The sequence below is a fragment of the Achroia grisella genome, unplaced genomic scaffold (assembly GCF_030625045.1).
Source record: "Achroia grisella isolate CSIRO2021 unplaced genomic scaffold, CSIRO_AGI_Agris_v1 utg295, whole genome shotgun sequence".
Lineage (NCBI taxonomy): Eukaryota > Metazoa > Arthropoda > Insecta > Lepidoptera > Pyralidae > Achroia > Achroia grisella.
In genome coordinates, this window is record NW_026712783.1 from 1,068,929 (window position 1) to 1,082,532 (window position 13,604).

At 33.2% G+C, this 13,604-nt stretch overlaps 1 protein-coding gene across 1 annotated transcript in view; it reads right to left on the bottom strand.

Annotated features, from left to right (window-relative positions):
* Positions 1-11,512, bottom strand: part of LOC131843305 (protein enabled-like) — a 46,508-nt gene extending 34,996 nt beyond the window's left edge. The window contains exon 1 of the mRNA XM_059191927.1: positions 11,375-11,512. The gene's annotated coding sequence lies outside the window, so the exon portion shown is untranslated. The remainder of the gene's footprint in view (positions 1-11,374) is intronic.
* Positions 11,513-13,604: the final 2,092 nt, after the last annotated feature.

A 13,604-nucleotide genomic window follows, 5' to 3' on the forward strand; every position in this document is an offset into this window, starting at 1 on the left:
ACTAGGCTTCGATCAGCTCACAATGTCAGTGTCCTATAATTGAACGAAAACATCCCATCGAGTGTATTTCAAAAGAGTTCGGACTAGCACCTTGCTGGATTAACAATAGATAACAAATACCAGGGTTTATTTAGCGGTTGATTTTCGAAAGTGAATCTTGTGACATTGGCTTAAGATGTGGGTGTTTGTTCTTGTTTAGTTCTTGCAACATCTGTAGCGTAACCGAGCTAACCGAAGACTTCTGTTTGATGCAGCGGTGCGGAACTTGGTATGTGGTACAAATAAATAATTCTTTATTTGCTGTTCTAGTGTTTAGAGATAGTCGTTTTTTTATAACATAGGGGACAAACAAGCTTGAGACTCACCTGATGGTAAGTAATAATGGATAATAATAAGTAATGGATGGCGCTGTATAAATTGTCCTGAGATATATTATAATCTCAGGACAATACACATAGGGCCATGTTAGGTATGTTAGGCCAAGCTAAGCAGAACTTGTGTTACGGGTACTAAACAACGGATATGCATACATAGATACATTTTAGTTTCATTAAAATACATACATAATATACATAGAAAACATCCAGACCCATACAAACAACCATACTCACGAATACAAATGTTTGTTCCGTATGAGGAATTGAACCCGCAACTATCGGAAGCAAGGCGGTAAAGTATATGCTTTTTTTTTTATATTTGCATTCGCTTCTCTATATAAACTATAAGTGTGCGAAATTTCATCCGCGCAATTTTCGTAAAAAGGTTTACAATGTTTTCTTCACGTATTTAGTTTAGTTCTATTTTTTAGTCTACTTTTGGTATTATTAGTTTGTTTGTCTATGTATCTATGTATTTATACATATTGCATCATAGATCCGGATATACGGACAAACATTACCCTCATTTTATCCTAAGTAAAAATACCTTAACTTGTGTGTTTAAACGCAGCAGAGCATAGAGATAACGTCTCAACAATTATTGCAGTTAAACTAATAAGCAGTAACGACAAGTCAGTGTACTTAGGTGTAATTAACATTATGGGAATATTTTAGTTAATTGTTTAACATCTTAACAGATCAACTAACCCAAATAGTTAAGTTACAAAACTTTGGACACATTTAAACGAAGTTACGTGAGTTAACTACTGCGATCTATTAAACTTTTGTGGTATTCGGTTAACCGTGCCTAAAAACTAGTGTTAATATATCAGTTTTCAGTAATGTAACTGCTATTTTAAATGAACAATATTTTAATATGAACTTAACGGTAAGGGAAATTATAAATATACATATTTCTAAACAAACAAAGCTTTCTTAATACATATTCATTTATATTAATTAATGTATGAATGAAAAAAATGTATAGCAATGGCGATATAGGTAAATAAACAATGAAAATATTACAAGAAATATAAAAATATTTGTTTAAATAGATACAGTTTTTACAAATATCGAAATATAAGAACGTAATAGAAAAAAAAACTACAAATGGATAAAAATGAATATATTTCTTTTACCTGGTACTAAATGTCAAAATTTGTCGACCCCCTTAATATGTATAGAATAGTCGTCTATACATATTATTTACGTCATTAGAACTATCTGTCTACTGAGTGTAGTCAGTAGAAAGAGAGTTCAGTTATTGTCTAACATCTGATGAATCGGATATCATCCAATGTTAAACAATAACTGAACTAGATGTTAGACAATAACTGAACAATCTTTCTACTGATTGTAGTCAGTAGAATAGAATAGAAGAATAGAAAATCATTTATTCAAATAAATGTATGTTTATTTGAATAAATGATTTTCTTGAATGAAGCACTTTTGAATAGTCATTACATTTTTTTAATCTACCGCTCATTCGGAAAGCTTACTCATCACAAGAAGAACGAGCAAGAAACTTGCGTGTTGCTCTTTTAAATAATTTTATTATTTCTTTACATGTTTAAGTTTAAGTGTGTGAATACAAACCACCAATTAGGAGTAGAAATAGAGATATTGTCTAACATCTGTTGAATTGGACCACAAACTTGTTTCCATCGTCATTGGTGTCCATAGCTGATTAGCTACGGTGTACACGTTCCGGGTTCAATAATACCCACGGATGCCGAGTACCAAGCTCACTCTGCCAAGGACAGTGGCGACCTTTGTCATTCTTTTACAAATTTAAAAAAAGCTCAAAGATTTCAAGTCGACCAGGACATATAGGACTAGCTTCGACGGTGTTTTCTTCCGTAGACTCGGAAGAATTGAAGCTGAGGTAAGGGGGTCCAGCCGCAACATATAAATTCGGCTTTAGTGTTTTATTTTTTCTAGTGACCCCGAAGAATTGAAACCAAGGTAAGGGAATCCAGCCGCAACATTTAGGATCGGCTTCGACAGTGTTTTTTTTTTAAAAAAAGCATACAAAGATAATTAATTAGGCTACTAGCAATCTTCTACTAACCAGCAAAAATAAAAAATATAGGATCGAAATCGACAATGTTAAAAATTTTTCTAGTGACAAAACGAAAAAATAAAAAATAATTATTTAATGTCATTGTAAATTTCTTCTTACAATACACACAGCGATGGTGCGGTGTATTTAAAAAAACATACAAAGATAATTAGATTTTTTTATTGTAAATACATACCTATTCTACATAGAAAACACCCAGACCAATACAAACAATCATACTTATGAATAGAACCCGCGACCATCGAGGTAAGGCTAGGTGCTAAACCATAAGACCACCGAGACCGTCAAGAAGTAGTCATAAAAATTATATTTTGTCTATAAATATTTTAGATCTCACATCAAATTTATAGAGAGGATCTGACCAATTTCTCCGCCAACACGCTAAAGGTCTGTTCAAATTACAACGGGTGGAGAACGGGTGAATCCGAAACACACATAACATCATCCTAATATAGCAAATATCGTATTTTATAATAGTCGGATTGACCCCTCCAGAGGCACTGGACATCATGATTCAGTGCATCTGGTCGTGAATATATATATATCTTATATATAAAATTCTCGTGTCACAGTTTTCGTTCCCCTACTCCTCAGAAACGGCTTGACCGATTCTTATGAAATTTTGTGAGCATATTGAGTAGGTCTGAGAATCAGCCAACATCTATTTTTCATCCACCTAAATGTTATGGGTAGTCCACCCCTAAATTTTTATTTTTTTTATTTTAAGGCAAAACAACGTTTGCCGGTACAGCTAGTATATATATATGAATTGAGAGATACGGATATATATTCTAATTTACTAACATAATTTCTAAGTTATTTGAATAGATATCCGAAACAATAAAGAATAATTATCAGCGTAACACATAGGCTATTGATATCAAACGGGTGAGACTGCAGGCACAGCTAGTTCCGTATAATCTTATCTTAATCTTAATAAGATTATAAACGCGAAAATTTGTGAGTATTACTCTTTCACGCAAAAACTACTGAACGAATTTTGATGAAACTTTACAGGAATATAGCTTATGCATCAGAATAACATATAGGCTATAAATTTCACCACGGGCACAGCTGGTTAGTGATAAATTTGAAACTAGAAGATTGCGATCAATCACCGTTCAGTACGTTATAACTAGCCGAAATTAAAGAATGAGAGTTCCATTTTCAAAATCGTCCGTTATATTCTCCGCTGTTGCAATGCGTATAGACCTTAGGGCAACGTTCCATGTTTAAATATTGCATTTTGTATAAGAGGCTACCCACATATTCAAACATTGTAGGTGGAGGTTAAGACCCGGTGTAACTTGGTTGGGTAACACAGTATAAATGTTAATCTTCTCTAATATGGAAATGGTCATCATTTGTTGGATGTGCTAAAATCATTTTGTTGATACAATTATTAGAATGCAGCGGTAAATATACAGTGGGAGGGATTGTTAATAATAGGAAATTTTGTCTCCATAGCACACATATTGAACACCATAGAAAATAGACGAGGAAAAATGTTAGGGCACTTGATACGGCACGATGATTTCATGAAAATTATTATTGAGGGGAAAATAGAAGGAAAGAGGGGGAGGGGAAGACCAAGGAATAGCTACATCAAACAAATTGAGGACAAAATGGGAGTCGTGTCGTATCAAGAATTAAAGAGCATGATGGAAGATCGCGGAAAGTGGCAAGAGCTCCACCGACAAGAGCGTAGCTCTTAAATTATGAATGAATGAATGAAGCACATATATGGTGGGCTATGATATACTTGAAGTAAGACGTAAGACTGCATTGATGGAGTATGCAGTTAAAGTGTTAAGAGGGGAAAAATGCAACCAAACGGTATAAGCATCAATATCTCCATCATCATCCATACGAGCGCCCAATAATTATGTACAAGAACGTCGAAGGCACTGATTTGATGTTCCTTGGAGAAAAACAGAGCTGGCCCGGCAGGCTCCCATTACTCTTGCACTGAGTCTACTCAACGGTGTCGTTAATCGATTTCCTGAGCTGGACATATTTACATGTGCCTTGTTGATTTTTAGCAGAATGGTAATGGATTTCCTCAATAACACGTAAAGTTGTCGATTCTTATTGTTTTTAATATATATATTCTTTTTGGAATTATTAATATTTCATATTTTGTACATTTTTTCCTAAGTTATTTAAGTAATATTGGGAAGCTGTAAGGCTCACTTAGTTTGATGTCAATAAATAAATAAATATCAGGTAGAATCTTAATATTGTTAAAACTTACAACTTAATTTAATTCTGGTCGTATTTTTACCATTGGACAACTAGTTCATATAATATTATAGTATAGTACTATATGTTAAATTCAATAAATTTATTTCAGCGCAATTAAATTTATAAATATAAATACGATACATACACCAAAATATCATTTTTTATTATTTTTGTCTGTATGTTTATTCCGGCTAATCTCTGAAATGGGTGGACCGATTTTGACGGGACTTTTTTTTTGGCAGGTAGCCAATGTAATAAAGAGTAACTTAAGCTATTAAGTTAAATACCACGCGAAAGAAGTCGCAGTAACAGCTAGTAAAAAATAACATTCGCATTTAAAATGAATACTATTCCTTAGAAACGTTAATAAAATTGTAAGATTTTAATCGTGATGATTGAAAATATCATTAAAGATAATAAATTATATATACTGCTTGATAATCTGAATATGTCCATTAATATCTTTAGAGAAATGTAGAAAAAATCCTAAACATATAATGTGATGTGATGACAACGTGTTGGGTAGTACCAAACCGTGCGCCTAGATGGCGCTGCCTTAAAATTAGAACGCGCTATGATTTGTTGTTACTCGAGCTACTAGTAATTTCATATTCTCGAACGTTGTTAACCTCACCCTGATTCCAGGGGTAGTCAGAGAATTAATATATTTTTACATGCATTCCTTATGGTAGAACATAAGTGTGCGTAAATGAATTTAAATTAATATATAGCTATATTTTATTATGAAAAAAGTTAATATTAATAAAATAAGTGCGAAATTAACTCGCTATGTCGCGCATTCACACCGAAACTACTAAACAGATTTGAATTAAATTTAGCACACATATGGTCCAGACCTTAAAAAAGGACATAGCCTACTTTTCAATGTGAAAAAAGGGAATTTGAAAGGTTGTTTGGAAGTATTTCATTTTTAAAGCTAGAAGTTTGAAACTTATTTTTTAGGCTGCTGATTAAATATAAATAAACATGACATTCCAAATCTGTTTCTTTGGTCTTTTTGGGTTATTTATTAATTAAATATTTTATTATTGTTAAATAATATTTCAAACGTCTATAGGTAAAAACCGGTTTAATTTAGTACACATATGGTCTAAACGCTGAAAGGATATAGGCTACTTTTTAATAGAAAAAAGGGAAGATGAAAGGTTGTTTGGAAGTATTTCATTTTTAAAGCTAGAAGCTTGAAACTTATTTTTTAGGCTGCTGATTAAATATAAATAAACATGACATTCCAAATCTGTTTCTTTGGTCTTTTTGGGTTAAATATAATTTATTATAATATTTCAAACGTCTATAGGTAAAAACCGATTTAATTTAGCGTCTAGACCATATGTGTAATATGGTCTAGACGCTGAAAGGACATAGGCTACTTTTCAATGCGAAAAAAGGAGAGATGAAAGGTTGTATTGTATGGATGTATTTCATTTCTAAAGCTAGAAGCTTCTTTGTTTTTTTTGGGTTATTTATTAATTAATTATTAATTAAATATTTTATTATTGTTAAATAACGTTTCAAACGTGTATAGGTAACCGTTCACCATCATTGTCACTACTATGTTATACGAAAAATAGGGTGTATAGTCATTATGTTTCATATAATGTATTTGCCTACTATTATTAATAATATAACCATTTATCTAGTTTATCTAGTTTGACAGCACCAACCAGATATGTTAGTGGTTTGTTAACCACAAATGAGAGTCAGTTAATTGTATAACTATTGTATATACTAGTGTTTCCCAACGTGGGGCCCACGCTACACAGATGGGCATTGGAAAATGGTCTTTATTAAAAATATATGAAATGTGAAGTTCAATTTTCCATTACATGATTTAAAAACGATTTCGTAGTTATTTCCTCCTAAAACCTATTATTTTATTTTTTTCCTTTATGTTTCTCTGACATTATTATTACCATATTGATTTCAGCTGCGTTTTGAAACAGCAGAAAACCCTATTAATTAAGTTACTCAAGTGAACAATTAAATATTTAATGTTATATGGGGTAGTTCTTCTCAATTTCTTCTCAATTGGATCTATATACCGAACTGGACGGTAGGAAAAAAAATTATAATGTAAAAAACTTGACGTTCATAAGCGGCTAAAATGTCCTACATGAATAAATGATTTTTGAATTTGAATTTAGAATGGCTAAGGCATTTTAAAGTTTGGGAAACACTGGTCTATACACAACATATATCACGACTGTCATCCCAAATGGTGTAATCAGAGGCGCTGTTATTGACCACGTCATTTCGAAACACAACACTTGACATGTACCTATTTCACTTATATATTCGGATATATTTAAATCCAGGGAGCCTGTCGTCTCTAAGATTAATTTTTGATTTTGTTGTCGGTGTTTGCTTCACCAGAGAGTCAGTCAGGATTATATATTTTTTTAACTTGATGATAATGGAATGGTACTCCTAGCTGCACTTATGGTAGGTATACGCTGCCCTGGTACCAGTGGAGAATGAGTTCAGTTCAGTTAGCCCATGGTGACAAATTGAGCAGGAAATTTATGTTGGCCAGATTTGATCTCACGACTTTTTGGTTGAAAGTTACTACACTACTGTTTCATATATACCCATAATACAAGCTCTGCTTATATCTTGGGACTGGGTGGCACTGTGTGAATTGTTCAGGGTTATTATACATATATATATATTATGTATTATGGAACGTCTGACTAATTAATATACTATGTAACCACAACATAGCAAACAGTAGTTATGACGTGATCGGATGGCATGATTCAGCTATGATCATTAAAATATGGTGCCGTAACAGGCTGGCATACTGAGCACATTTATCATACTAGTGAACGGGTGCTACTTATATAGGATGTCTGAACGCGCAGCCTTTCCTAAAATTTTATGATTAATAATAATAACCCATGAAGTTTCCATCAGCAGTGATCAGTTACTTCCGATGGTCATGCGTTCGATTCCTCGCATGGCACAAACATTTGTATTCACATGTACTATGTACATTATATATGTATTTACTTACAAAAAAAAAGTATTTATATCAGTTGTCTAGTACCCATAACACAAGCTCTGTTTATCGTGGGACTAGATGGCGCTGTGTTAATTGTGCAGTTTCATCTGTGTTCATTGTAAGTTAAAATCTAGACTAATCGGATTAAATAAATAAAATTAATTTTTTATTCCGCTTAGACTTGATAATAATAAACAAACATTTTCTCATATTACATCACTATTCAAATCAATTTACCTTTACTCGTTTCGGTACAGGCAGATACAAATGACAGGTAATAAGTCCTCAATACATACAAATGCAATTCTAACAAGATGAAAGAAATGGGTGTATGAACCGTGGGATGGGAAGTATTAATTACGGGGCATTGTCTGGCCGGTACCCACGCGTATTAGCGTCAAGATACATCAACTCATTGCTGGGCCACCGTGTCAACCGTATGCTGGTTAATATATCTAAAACTTGTACTAACACAATTTGTACGTTTTAGTTAATTTTAGGGATAACAAACCTAATAAACTATACTAATATAATGCTGTTAGCTGCAGCTGGCTTTTACAGCTTCACCAGACGATAGGGGGCGTGCAGATGGCACTCCAAGCCAAAGGAAGGACTTATAGAACGGTTGAAGGCCAACCGTTGACGGTTGACGGTTAACGGTCCTGCCTGACGGTTACGACTTTAGACTGAGGGCATCCTCGTATGAATTGGACGGGGATCGATCGAAGGGGACACTGAGGGCACCGGTGTTGAGGTACCCGGTTGATTGAGCGGTATGGTGTGGTTAGGGTCGTCGTCTTCGCTGGCGAGGACGGTGTCGTGTGTATGTATGATATTAACTGCCGTTATGGGGTCGTGTTAAGAAATCGTGTGTTTGTATGTTTGTTCGGAGCAATCTCTGATTCAGTTGATCTTTCAATATTTAAAAACTTTACCCTTTTTTTTGGGGTAAAATGAAGACGACTTTTTACACGAAAAAATGTAAAGTTACAACAATGATTTAAAAGAGCAACACACTCGTTTTTTTCTGATGAGACAGCTTGAACCTACTGACTACCAATTGAACGGTACATTAAAAAATAAACATGACTATTAAAAAGAGCTTAAATTTAAGTTTATTTGAATAAAGGATTTTCTATTCTGCCTCGCTATCTGAAATCGCGTTTGAAGCCTTCATATGCCCACCACCAACTTTTCGATTAAATTGGTTTGTTAACACTGTTCCTGTCATCAATTCACATAATTTTTGTGTCAGCTAGAATCGAACTCACTACATGTCGGTCCAAGTCGAGGTAGCTAACCACTACGCCACAACGTTCTCGATTCAAGTTTAGGAATTTGAAATATTTAATCGTATAAAATATTTATGCTTTTGGATGTAAATAAATCAGTCCATATTATTAATTATTGTTTAAATTTAACATGTATACCGTATGATAAGAGTATTTGTATTGTTTTTGTGGTCATTCGAGATAATAATAATGTCACTGAATACCTATTCCATTTGTAAATTGTTTATTTTATATTGACCGATCTAATATTGACGACCCCCGTGGTCCAGTGGTTGAGCACACCGCCTTACTTCCTATGTTCACTGGTTCGATTCCTCGGTGCAGTTAATAACTCTAGACAATTCACATAGCGTCATCTAGATTCAAGCTAATCTGAGCTTCTGTTATGGGTACTACACAACTGATACAAATATTTACAGATGTTTTCTATAAACAACGTAACTAACTAATAAACGTGTCTGTCTGTATACGTCTGTGTAGCTGTCTGCGGAAGTGTCTCCTAAACTAATCTATTGAGTATGATACCTTTTTTTTAAGTTGACTACTATTTATCCGAAGGTTACTAAAATTTTAAATATTTTAAACTTGAAATTTATTTTTTAGCTAGATTGTAAGGGGTTGAGGGAGATGAAAGATTGTATAGTTGTAACATGATTTTCAAAGTTAAAAGCTAGAACCTTATTTTTAGTCTTGAGTTGTATAGAATTTTGTATGGAAATCCGTCATTTTTATAAAAAAATTAATCAGATTTTTTTTTATTTGGTTTTTATTGGGTTAGATTATTAAATACTAGCTGACCCGCGCAACTTCGCGCAACTTAGGTTACTTGAGATTTATTTATTTTTTAATTTTATATTTATTTTTCTTTAATGCACAATATAACTTGTACAAAGGCGAGCTTAATGCCGTATGGCATTCTCCAGCAGCTAACCTTTAGGTATACAGAATGCGTTGTGGGGCAGTTATGTCAAAAAACAATTACAAGGTTACTAATTAATATTATATAATATATATGAAATGCAAATAAATATATACAAATAATAATATATATAGTTGTTATATTTAGTTGTTTAGTGTACATTTATAGTTACATTTCACCCAATTTACATAATACATCCATTTAAATTACAACCTATGTGTTATTCTGATGTATAAGCTATATTATTCTAAAGTATCATGAAAATTAGTTAAGTATTTTTTGCGTGAAAGAGTAACAAACATCCATCCATACCCAAAAACTTTCGCATCATCATTACATAGTCTAAAACAAAGTCGCCATGACTGTCTGTCCCTATGTATGGTTAAATCTTTAAAACTACGCAACGGATTTTGAGGCGATTTTTAATAGATAGAGTGATTCAAGAGGAAGGTTTATATGTATAATACATGTACACCCGTGTGAAGGCGTGGTGGGTAGCTAGTTTATTATATTAGTTAATATTTTTTAATTATCTAATCAAGGTCATAATATCACGCAAAGTCACGGGCACAGCTAGTTTTACATAAGAGAAAACATTTTTGATAGGTGCTACGTACCTATAGGTAATTAACTTTAGATTGTATGAACACTGTCATCAAGTAAGTCGACATCTCAAGGGTGCAAGTAATAAGGTATGAATTGAATTTAATAAATTAGATGAGGGACTGCCAGTTGTGAACATACAAGCATCTGTAATATTTTAAACGAGCTACTCGCCCCGGCTTCGCACGGGCGTACATGTATTATATATATAAAGCTTCCTATTGAATTACTCTATCTATTAAAAAAAGGATTCAAAATCCGTTGCGTAGTTTTAAAGATTTAAGCATACATAGGGACGGACGGACAGCGACATAACCGTTTTTTACTACATGCATATGAATATAAATACAGTACATGCACCAAAATAACATTTTTTACAAATTTTGTCTGTCTGTCTATTTGTTCCGGCTAATCTCTGAAATGTATGGACCGATTGTTAGGGAACTTTTTTTGGCAGGTAGCTGATATAATAAGGAGTAACTTAGGCTACTATTATTTTAGAAAAATTCTTTGTTTTAGAAAAATAAAGTTAAATTCCACGTGGACGAAGTCACTGGCACAGTTAATTATTAATATAGTCAAAGCAGGCCTAGGCTTGCTTCATTTTTTACATTAAAGAAATAAATTATTAACCTGTTAAGGTTGCTAGCTATTGGATTACATGTTCCTATTACTAATAATCTCTTCTCCCCAATAAGGGGGTATTATTCTAAACCATGAATTCTATAGTTTGGCTGGTTGCTTTTCATAAATTATTGTTTTGAGTAATTAAAACGTTAATTTACAATAACAAATAGTTAATTATACAATAAAGCAAAGAACCCATCAACAAACCGTTATAAAAACAATAAAAAATTCACGTATATAACACATAAAGAACGCATTGTTGTACGTTCATACGCTCTCAATAGTTCTTTGTCAACGCTATTATATCACAAACACATAACACGAGAGAAATGATCTATAGATCGCAACGATCCATGACAGATGTACGAGTGCGCACGCGCAGCACGAGAATGCAACTGGAGTCAGCGTAGGAAATTGTAAACATAGTGCGAGCAAGGGACGGATGTCTAACAAAAGAACGAGATAGGTAGTGATTTGTTTGTGTCGCATCGAAACTGTTTATGTTATGCGTATAGATTATATATCGCCAGATGAAAAAACATTAAAGGTTAAATATGAACAACTACATACTTTTGTCTCTGAGCGACACGAGAATGAGAGCTGACAAACAGTTAGTTGTAAACTTGTAATAAAATCTTAAGTTTAAACAATTTTCATAACTAAAATTAGTTTTAAAGTAAAAGTAATATTGTGTCAAATAGTATGGGTTTTCAATGCTAATATAAAACGAATGCTAAAAATGGATGATCCTCCTGATGTAAAATGACGACAGTCGCCTATATACATAAACAGCATTCCGTTCTCATATGGCGCCCGTGATATCTCTTCTACATACCCACTCCTGTGGAATAGATACCACTCATGTGGATAGATAGCGTTATTTAGACGTCTTATTCTCGCTATATGAAACGTTACACGAAACTATTTGTGAAAGAATGTTTATATCGTCATTCAAATATTCATTAATGTGAAGAACTACAAGTGAAGAGAAGGCGTGGCCAAAGACTGCAAAGGTAAAGTAAAAGAATTGGTCGTACGCCGAATATGCAACGCCATTCACTTTCCGGCTGCACATTCGAGAGGCGATCGGTCTCCGACCGCGTTACAGAAAGAATGTTCAGAATTACAAACAAGGAAACAATATCAGTAACTAATTTGAAGGCAATACATTGTTTTTTTACATATAACATACTATTTACCCGTACATAATTTCCCCTGCTACTCATTGTATATACAGTACCTATACACATGTGGCCGCCGACTAAAACAACTACGAAATAAACTATCATATTTAGGTACCTTTTAATTTTATTTAAGGAAAGGGCTTATAAACAGATTTATAAAATACCCAGCTTAAAAAGTAAGCTGCCTGGCAGCTGAGAAAGGTGATACAGATGTACCCTGAGAGTAAACCTAAAACTAAAGTTAGTAAGGTACGCAGATGACTTTGTACAACGTACCTATAATACTCCCTGTGCCCAAAGTTTGTTAAAACACTTTAGCAACAAAAGCTATGATTTATTTACGGTGGCAGCAGACGACCACAGCAAAGTTTTGAAGTTGGTAACACGCTAAATAGTATTAAGTATTCATAGCAATTGACACGTACAATGCTAGTTAGACAGTTGACGTTAACTAATATAATTTGTTTCGCTAAACTGGCTATGTACGTTCCACTGATTTTGCAGTACGATAACTGCGAAAATGAATTTTCATAGCTGTCACGTACAAGACAATTAAATTATTTCATGACAAAATCAATATCAGCTGTTTTTATATACCTCAGTTTAATTAATAATAATTATGAGTATGGGTATTATAATAAATTTAATTATCAAAGGTAAGTCTTAACAAGTTACAACGTTTTAAAATTCATACAATAACGAGAATGTCATATAACAGAGAGAGAAATTAAAAAAGATGATAAAATCTACAAGTTACGCATATAGTGCGAATATGTTTAATATATAAAACATAATCTTATGTAATAAAGAGCAGTCTATATCGCCCTAGCTGCCATGCTTCAAATGTACATACATAGTACATACATAATTACTACAGTGTAGGCATTAAACAAAATGTATTCATACCCGTCTGCAGTTACTAATCATTGGTATGTTTGTCATACATTGACACGAAGTTTATTGAGATGAATCTGCGTCGGAGGAAGTCATCCGATGTACGAGATTTATACGCTGATATTGAATATACTTAGGTATGTAAGCTACTTGTGTCAGTGCAATTTTCATTACTCTCCGACCTCAGAACAATAAGTAATATGAATAACTAGTGTGAAAAGAATAAAATATATATTATAAAAAAAATAAAAAAAAACTTAGGACTACACTTAACAGAAATAATACATAGGTTAAAAGGATGTCGCCATAAAGAAAACGAGATTTAATATCATGTTAAACATAAAAAGGTCTCAATTGCA